An 8,613-nucleotide genomic window follows, 5' to 3' on the forward strand; every position below is an offset into this window, starting at 1 on the left:
AAACTAGAAAGATAAGTACTTGTAGGTTGAAAAGCTATCTACTACCCACCTGTTATTAAAAGTTCAAGAACACATTAAACTCTGCCCGTGACAGTGATCTATGACATACGTGAAATGTCCTTGAGTTCTGGGAATCTGGTTCAATGATAGTTTTGTGTCAGCCTTCCTCCAAATGTTCTGTTCCTTTTCATAAATATAAGATTTCTTGTAAAATGATATGTCTAGATTTCCAAAAACAATGTTTTCTTGTGCAGAATCTCCTGTATCAATTAAGGTAGCCAAGTTTGAATTCCAATATATAACTTAGGATCCTATCTACAAATAGTAACAGGTCGATAGCACTTGTCCTGTCAATATCGGTTTTTCTTGAGTGAGCATCGCAAGGCACAAGCTCAGTACACTCGGATGACCACTGGAAGCATGAGGTGTAATTCTCTGACACAACTCCAGTTTTTTTTAAAACTTTACTAAATTACTCAAGATTGCCTCTTATTTATCTGTTAGTACTGAAGATTGCCTCTGATGTTTCTTACAATGCTCAGGATTGCCTCTTACTTCCTACATAACCCTCCAACTGGTTCTTACTACGTGGACATTAAGGGGGTCATTCTGACCCTGGCGGTCCAACACGAATGACGGAAGCACCGCCAACAGGCTGGCGGTGCTTCAAATGGCATTCTGACCGCGGCGGTAAAGCCGCGGTCGCCCTGCCGGGGCCGGCAGTATTCTGCCGTTTTTGCCCCGGCTGGGAGAATCCACCAGGGCAGCGCTGCAAGCAGCGCTGCCCTGGGGATTCTGACCCCCGTACCGCCAGCCTGTTTCTGGCGGTTTTCACTGCCAGGAAGAGGCTGGCGGTAAGGGGTGTCCTGGGGCCCCTGCACTGACTATGCCAGTGGCATGGGCAGTGCAGGGGCCCCCTAACAGGGCCCCGGACAGCTTTTCACTGTCTGCCTAGCAGACAGTGAAAAGCGCGACGGGTGCAACTGCACCCATTGCACCGCCGCAACACCACCGGCTCCTGTGTTGCGGCCTCATTCCCGCTGGGCCGGCGGGCGCTAACTTGGTTAGCGCCCGCCGGCCCAGCGGGAATGTTGGAATGGGGACCGCGGAAATTTGGCCGCATGGCGGTTTCCGCCTGGCGGGCGGCAGTAGCCGCCCGCCAGAGTTGGAATCCCCCCCCTAAGACATCCATTCTTTCTATATTCTCCTTAATAATAGACCTAGAAACACCTACATGAGGAGGGAACTATTCCTTCCACACCACAATTCATCCTGACCTCCAAAACCATAGTAAACAGGTGGGTCAAATAAACATGCAATGCACCACATATATAAATATTATTATAACAACATCAAGCACGTTTTCCCAGTGCTAGCTACCATTTAAATTTTGCAAAACGCCTTCCTAATGTTAAGGAATACTCATCAAGGATTTTACCGCCCTAATGGTACCATTCCAAGGAAGTAGCATAGGAGAAGGTAAAAGATAATGAATGTGTTTCTATATTTATTGCACTTTGCTCCCCCCCCCACACACACACACATACACATCAGTCTCCTTAGCGATGATCCTTAATTTCAGGCTTTCTTTGGAGAGGTGTGTGGTACATTTCAATTAGGGTTGATACCTTTCTTGAGATGGAGAACCGCCAATGTTTGTGACAAAAATCCCTGTGCAAGACGGGTGGTGCAGTTTGATTCATATAAGGACCAGACAAATGCTTCAACAGAATGTCTCCCAACAATTAGCTCTTTTGAAGAAGTATTTGTTCCCCATTTTCTTTCCTCCAGCCCCTATTAGAGGTGGGTGAAACTCTAATGTGGAAAGATAAACACAAGAATTTGGCACATGTTTTTTTCTGTATTGGAGCTGATTTGCTGCTCTGTGGGCGAAAAAAATAAACTAAAAATTACAATTGTTCTTTGAAGCACTGTGAGGAGTCAGTCCAGCCCTTCACAGTGCCCTACAAAGCAAAATCCCCAGCCAGGAAGCCGGTTTGCAGTGCCTGCCTGCCAAGTCCTCTAGTTAGGCGGGTGCCACACACAAGCTACCCTGCTGGGAAGGGTTCGTTGCATAACGCTGTGAAGCTGGTCATTCTAATTAACCTAATATAATTACCGTTAACGTAACTACAGTGACTGGCCCCTGACAGTGCCAGATGATATAACAATTCCTCATCCCCTGCCTTCCTCGGTTCTTATTTTGCAGGGCATTTCAACTGCATTCGTCCCTATTTCAAATCAAGGGCAATTGCCTACAGTTTTTCATCTGTGTTCTCTGGATGGGAAAAAGGGAATGTCACCCATCCCTAATTCCACCACCCCTCTGCTCTTTCAGGTCTCACCTTTAAAGTCTTTAGTTTCATACATCATCTCCTTTTATAGCCTTTGATCTTCCATTGTCATCTTTATGGTCTTACGGCATCTCATTCGTGATCTTTCGTATTGTAAATTTCAGTGATATCTGTAGCCTCTCCGCCACTCCACTACCTCTCTCTGCCACTGTCACCTCACACTGCACTTTATGGTATTCCACTCCTCTTTCTTACCGTCACCCGTCTGCTGTCTCCTCCCTGGCCGTCATCTGCTCTGTTACTCTTGTCAGTCCTCTAGTCTCTACCTGTTCTTTTGTTCGAAGTCTACTGTGCATCTCTTTACCAATGCCAACCGACTGCTTTGCTCCTCTCTATCACTTATGGTATATATTTCCCTTTTTCCAAAAGACTGCTATGGCTTGGTAGACATTAGTGTGTGTTACAAATAACCAAAAGATGACAATGGAGATTACAAATTTAGATAAATGTGAGGTATACAAATATGAGAGAATTCCCAGTGGGTGAATGTGTAGTTTAACATTTCAAGAAGAAGCAACATAAGGTTCAAGTACCACAAGAGAGAAATTAAAATTAAGAACAGTGGTGAAGGCAGGGGATAGTGAAAGGCCCAGTCAATTCAAGTAAATCCGGACCAGGTAAGTTTTCAGCAACTTTCTAAAGGTGAGCAGATGCAGTTGGTTCCTGAATAATTATGCTAGAGATTTCCAGAGACTAGTTGCAGCGCCTCGAAGGACTGCTTTGCAGGTATTGTGGTATAGAAAGCAGGAGTCTGGGTTAGATGTGAGTCTTTGCTGCAAGAGTCTCTTAGAGCTCTAGAGATGTTAAGAAGTGAAGATAACCAGGAAGTAGGATCTAAATGAAGGAACAATTAATTTTGCTTTGGGTTCTGGCTTGGATAAGTAACTAATATATAAGTACTTTATGACTTGTGAGATGTGGTCGAATTTTCTCTTTCAAGAGATCAGACGAGCCATGTGTGGAAGACCACCTAAAGAGGTGATAGGAAGGATTATGAGCTCAAAGTGATACATGTGCTGCCCTAGTCGAGGTAAGACAAGTAGGACAGCAGTTCTCAGTGCCATTGTTACTCCATTGTTCTGTTATCGCCAACAAGTTCTCTCTCTCTCTCCCTCTCTGTTATTGTAGCCCTTTGCTGTTACTCATTTCTACTCATCTGTCCCTTACTTAAGTCTCCCAGCTCAGACTTACGCTCTCTCTCTCTGTTCGATGTCTCTCTTTTTGTCATTTATTTGCTGACTCCGTGCTCTCAGTTTCTTTGGCACGCCCCCTCCTGCAGTTTCTCAGTTTGCTTTCTGTCCCTCAGTCTCATCCTTTTTAGGTCCTGTGAGGCTTTTTTCTTATTCCTTCATTAATATAAGTTTCTGGTGCCCTGAATTTACTAGGTTTGCCACCTGAACAGATTTCAGTTTTATATAATTGGGTTAAGCTGCTCGAAAGTGCTTTACACGCGTGTGCACTTTGACTTATTCTGCATGTTTTGAGTAATGGAAAGAGTGAGAGAGCTGAGTCAATGAGCAGTTGGGCTCTCACTCTTGCAAGATCTCACGACTGCCCTGCTTCAGACTATGATAGGGGTGATTGTTTAGCCAGCTCACCTTGGACTGAAGAAAGGGTCTATCTGACCTCAGCACTTCCTAGGAAATAATTGTGATCATCACTACGCATAAAAAGTCCAGGTTCGGTTACAAATAAGGGAATGACAGAGCAATAAGCACTGCTGGGAACAATCACCAGTGTATAGACAAATACTGGTGGCGGGTATTCATTCATTATAAGCACAGGATAGAAACAGTGTGTCTCCATTCTTCACTGATGAGTACTGTTAAAAGTTTGGTTTTTCAACATAGTAAATGTTGGAACGTACACTTGATCTTGCAGTGCTGTCCGGACACAACTGATGCTTTTGTTGTCTAAAGAGTAAAACCAGCATTTTGGAAAGGCCCAGTTCTGTAATGTGTTTACATCTGGTAATGGTATTTGTTACCCCACCCCCCAGATTGAAGAAATATTTCAGACATTATAGAGTCAATTATCAGTGGTTTGTCTGGTTTCATTTTTACATATGATTGTACAATTGTTTGCAGCAAACATGATTTGCCAGGAAACATTTTGTATTGTTTTAGTATTCCCTTCTTTTCTGAGAAAACACTTTCTTTCATGTTTTTCTCCACAATTGTTTAGTTTGGACTTTCATACATATTGAAAGGGATGCTGTGGTAAATTAATTGGACTGCAGTAGTGGTGACAGGATTTTCGAGATGAGCTATGTTTTGTGCGTGGCAAATAACGTCATTTGCTATCATATGAGCATATGAATTATGTTTCAAATTGGTGCTATACACCGTATGCACCCATGTGAAGAACGCAGCATGTATACCTATGGTGGTTATGGGGCAATTGCCTCCGTCAACTCATGGATGTTTCTTTGAAATTTATATTGAGCATCAGGCTTCTCCAATATATTTCTCACAATTTCACCTCACCCAGCAATTTTCTCTTGTCTCGTTTCATCCCTCTTTGTTAGGTTTTGACTGAACAGTATATGTAGCACATGCGCATTCCTTATAAAACCTCTTATGAACAAAAAAAAGCTGAAAGGGGGCTTAGAGCATGCCCTTTACTTACTTTTACTTACCTTTGATTGGTTTATATGTAGCTCTCGTTTTTTTGCTTCCTATTTTTCCGCAGCTCCCTGCTTCCTCCTGGGCTTGAGTTTCTGTTCCGGTCAGGGAGCATGGACCAACTACAGTTTCCTGTCTGCGGCCAGTGTCCTTCCACTGGTCACACCCTTCTCTAGGTACTTCTTTTTCACTTTCACCATGTACTTGATAAAAGTGCATGTGTCTGCAGTCTGTCAGTCCTACCCCACTATTCGTGCTCTTCCTGACTCAATCCCGCCATCTGCAGCCTTGCCAAACTTCCCTCCCTCAACCCCCTTGTGTAGCTTGCCCCCTTCCCCATGTTCAGTTTCTCTGTGCCCTGCCACCCTCCCTCTCTGGTCCTCTCATCCGCAACCAAAAACAAATACAAAACCAATAGCTCTTCTAGACCTATTTGGCTTTTCTGCAACCAGCTTCTTAGTACTGTAACACTGGGAGCAGCCTGGTTCTGTGATCAACACCAAATGAGTAGAGTACAGACATACAGTCACCAAATGCAATGGTTACTATTCACAGGTCCTCAGAAGGTTGTGCAGGCCCAGTATGAACCCGTAGACAGCTGAAGTCTAACAGACCAGGATTAGTACAGCGAATTCACCACTTCCTCTTCAACAATCAAAATAAAACATCGCTTTCCAGTAGTGGGTGTAATACTTTGTGTAGTGGGGACATTTCTTTCACCCTCACTGTGTCAAGTACAAGACGCCAAGTCTGAATGGCTGTGATATGTATATGCACAGGACAATTAGCTGGTGACCAGCTTGTCTTCAACCACAAATACATTAGCAGTATCAAAAAGTAAACCGCACTAAATGGCAATTGAGTCCTACCAGCGAATAAAATAGAGTTCGCAAATAGTTATATTTTATTGCTGGTTGGGCTAAAAGTAAACAAAAAACTCTGCTATGACGCGATCAAAGACTGTCACGTCATAGTTATGTGTCTTTATTGTCTTTAAATCAAGTTGCACAGCAGCACGTGCTGCTGCAACATGTGTAGAAAACTCTGACAACGCCAATAGGTCTCGCACAGGTGAAACCTATTGGCCTTGGCAATATTTGTTATTTTAACTTTAGAGCTGGATATATATAGGCCTTTTCAAATCCTGCTAATAACGTATTGAAGTTTATTAATACCTTGTATTGTAATTTATACACATTCATACATACTTCCAGCAGGGGCAGCTGATTCGCAATGGCAAAGGAGTGTCGCCCCATTGGCTATATTATTTTATTTTTAGCTGCTGGCTCAGCTGAGCCAGATTGTGAAGGGAGGGGTGGGGCTGGTCCATGCAAGGGGGAGGTGGGGGAGTGGAGTTAATGCACAAGTGTTCATAATAGTTTGGCAGGCTGCCTTAGGCCAGACTAACTGACATGCACACTTAGGTTTCTCCAACCTGGCTGCGTTACACAGTTGGTTTGGAGAAACAGCACAGACTCCAACGCAGTGTCTAAGGGGCAGACCAAGCCGCTCAGACCAATCCTGGTGATGTTCTCATGCTAGGTACAGCATGAGAGCTCTGCCAGGATTGCGTGCGGAGCCTGTGCTGGTGTCTCAAGGAATGCTGGGACACCATCCACCATCTGAAGAGGATCACGAGGCGGCTGGAGGCATCAGAAAATCAGGAAAGGTACGTTTTTTTATTTTATTACTATTATTCTCCGCCTCCCCCCGCCACTCCCCTTGAGATTTGTAGCAGCTCTGCTGGCTTTAAGACAGGACTGATGCAAACGGGTAGTCATCTTCTCTTTTGCTTCTAAGAAATTAGCTCTTACAACCCCCACAGTTTATTTTCGATAAAATTAATTTGCTTTAGAACATGATTTAGTTTTCAGAAGAATGTTATGTTTTCTAAGCATCTCGTTAACTGACTGATTGAGATGGTTCTTTCGGGATTTGGATTTTGCACAGCAGGTCTTTAATGCTAATCCCAAACTTTCTCCATAATTAAAATATCCTGTAGAAACCAGGTTCTAAGTGTGTACACAAAGGGGAAGAGAGGAGGTAGGTTGAAAAACAGAAGATCTGGACTGGACTGGACTTGACCGTAGCCGGAGTACGGAATTCGCAGCCAAGAGTGTATGGCATCCAGACTGAGCGTTAAATCACTCAGCTGGACTGCGTTATCTCTACAGGCCATATGCTGCAAAACACACAAAACCATACTACTGAACTCATCCAGTATTTACATTTGACCATTTATTTAATGTCTTACCTGCTTCTCCATAAGGGAAAGTGATGACGAAGGGTGAAAGGATACTGCCATCAAACATGGGTAAAACAGGGTGGAACGCTACAGTACAAAATGGTAAAGGCGAAAACAAGGTACATCTAACAAAGTTATCTAATGTGAGGGAACCAAAAGACAAAACTAATGCAAGGGAAGCAAAGTCATGTGAACTGAAATGACAAGCGAGAACCGTACATCACACAACAAGGAGGTATTATTGCTGCCCTTATCTTGCAGATGCCTCTGCGCACTTGACATGTTTGCTGTGAGAGCGTAGACGCTGCTGTGCCCCCGCGCATCAGCTGAAGAGAATGCTGATTGCTGACATGCCCTAGACATCGATACTATAGACTGATGGTGGTGTTTAGTTATTGTGTTTTCTTTTACAGGTTGGACTTCGTTTTGTTCCTCAATAAAGTTTGGGAGGAATGTAATGTCCTGCTGGACACCTTCTAGTGTTCCCACAAGCCACTCTGCCGAGAGCTGGCTTTACACACACCCCACATCCATCCAACACAGGCGTCACCGGTCGGGTGATCCTGACAATAAAAAGGGCTGGGTGCACGTGCCCCAGGCCAGTTACCAGAACCCATACTATGTGTACGTGTCACCTCATTTAGTAGCATGAGGGCCTAGGGCCCCCAACACTACACCCACTATCTCGCCACAACTTCAGAGACATTCTTGGAGGCGGGGGAAGGATTGGGGCACCATCCCTGTAATGGGTGGATTTGTGAGTCTCACTCGTGCACAACTTGAGGCTTCAGAATCAAGAGAGAGGATCCCTAGTGGTGTGGGGGATGATAGTTACCAGATTTTGGACCTCAGCCAACCATTTATAAATGATCCCGATATGACGCACAGTAACATGCTCGCACAGTAACATGCTCGCACTAGAACCAAGATTGTCCTCTTCACCCCAGCCAGTCTCCCTATTAGATAATAGGGTGACACAAAACTGGGGGTGGGGGAGTTCACAAAGTATGATGGACCTAGGGATAAATAGAGGGACTTTAATAGTAAATAGGGAGGAGCTTGGCAATACGCAGGAGCAGCCTTTGCTAACACCGGTTGAAGAAGCAGGATAACCCTGCAAAATTATGTTCTAAACTTGGAGTTCTCAGCATCACCATCGGCCTCAATGTTGGACATAATGTTAACCCTACAAAAAACTTTCAAGGATTACTAGAGGTGACAGTAATGAACAATGATATTTTAAAATCATAGAAGTCAAAACCACAAATCATCGCAGGGGAACTAAAACAAAGGAGCAAATGTCGGCATTAGTAAGGCCTGTCTATAAAAATAAGGAATCTAAGGTTAGTGAAGTCCCAAGGGAGGCAGGAGTTGCTATTTCCCATGTGAT

The sequence above is a fragment of the Pleurodeles waltl genome, chromosome 5 (assembly GCF_031143425.1).
Source record: "Pleurodeles waltl isolate 20211129_DDA chromosome 5, aPleWal1.hap1.20221129, whole genome shotgun sequence".
NCBI classification, from domain to species: Eukaryota; Metazoa; Chordata; class Amphibia; order Caudata; family Salamandridae; genus Pleurodeles; species Pleurodeles waltl.